The sequence below is a fragment of the Carlito syrichta genome, unplaced genomic scaffold (assembly GCF_000164805.1).
Source record: "Carlito syrichta isolate Samal-C Ts95f unplaced genomic scaffold, Tarsius_syrichta-2.0.1 Scaffold245394, whole genome shotgun sequence".
NCBI classification, from domain to species: domain Eukaryota; kingdom Metazoa; phylum Chordata; class Mammalia; order Primates; family Tarsiidae; genus Carlito; species Carlito syrichta.
In genome coordinates this window covers 1-651 of record NW_007189490.1, presented here as the reverse complement: position 1 = coordinate 651, position 651 = coordinate 1, and the positions used below count along the sequence as shown (strand labels likewise).

Sequence of the window (651 nt, the reverse complement as noted above, 5' to 3'; positions counted from 1 at the left end):
AAAAAAAATTTAACATAAAAGCAGTGTGCTGAAACTGTGATAGGTCAGGCAATGAGCAATAATTTCAAGAGGCTGAACCTCTTCCCCTAAAGCAGCCTGAGGTGACTCACCAGGATGGTCCACTACTCGTTAAACCTGGAGAAGCCCACAAAGTAACACCCGAGAAACTGTGCAGGCCATCAAGGTTATGCACATATGAAAAGCCACCAAGTACCTGAAAGATGTCACCTTACAGAAACAGTGTGTACCATTCTACTGCTACAACAGTGGAGTTGGAAGGTGTGCCCAGGCCAAACAGTGGGGCTGGACACAGGGTCGGTGGCCCAAAAAAAGGGCTGAATTTTTGCTGCACATGCTTAAAAATGCAGAGAGTAATGCTGAGCTTAAGGGCTCCTCTGGTCATTGAGCATATCCAGGTGAACAAAGACCCTAAGATGCGCTGCCAGGCGTACCGGGCTCATGGTCAGATCAACCCTTACATGAGCTCCCCCTGCCACATTGAAATGATCCTCACAGAAAAGGAGCAGATTGTTCCTAAGCCAGAGGAGGAGGTTGCACAGAAAAAAAAAATATCCCAGAAGAAACTGAAGAAACAAAAACTTATGGCATGGGAATAAATTCAACATGAAATCAATGCAGATAAAAGTGAAA

General features: G+C 45.2%; 1 pseudogene; it reads left to right on the top strand.

Moving 5' to 3' along the window:
* The first annotated feature begins 160 nt into the window (after positions 1-160).
* Positions 161-617, top strand: LOC110595063 (annotated as a pseudogene).
* The last annotated feature ends 34 nt before the right edge of the window (positions 618-651 follow it).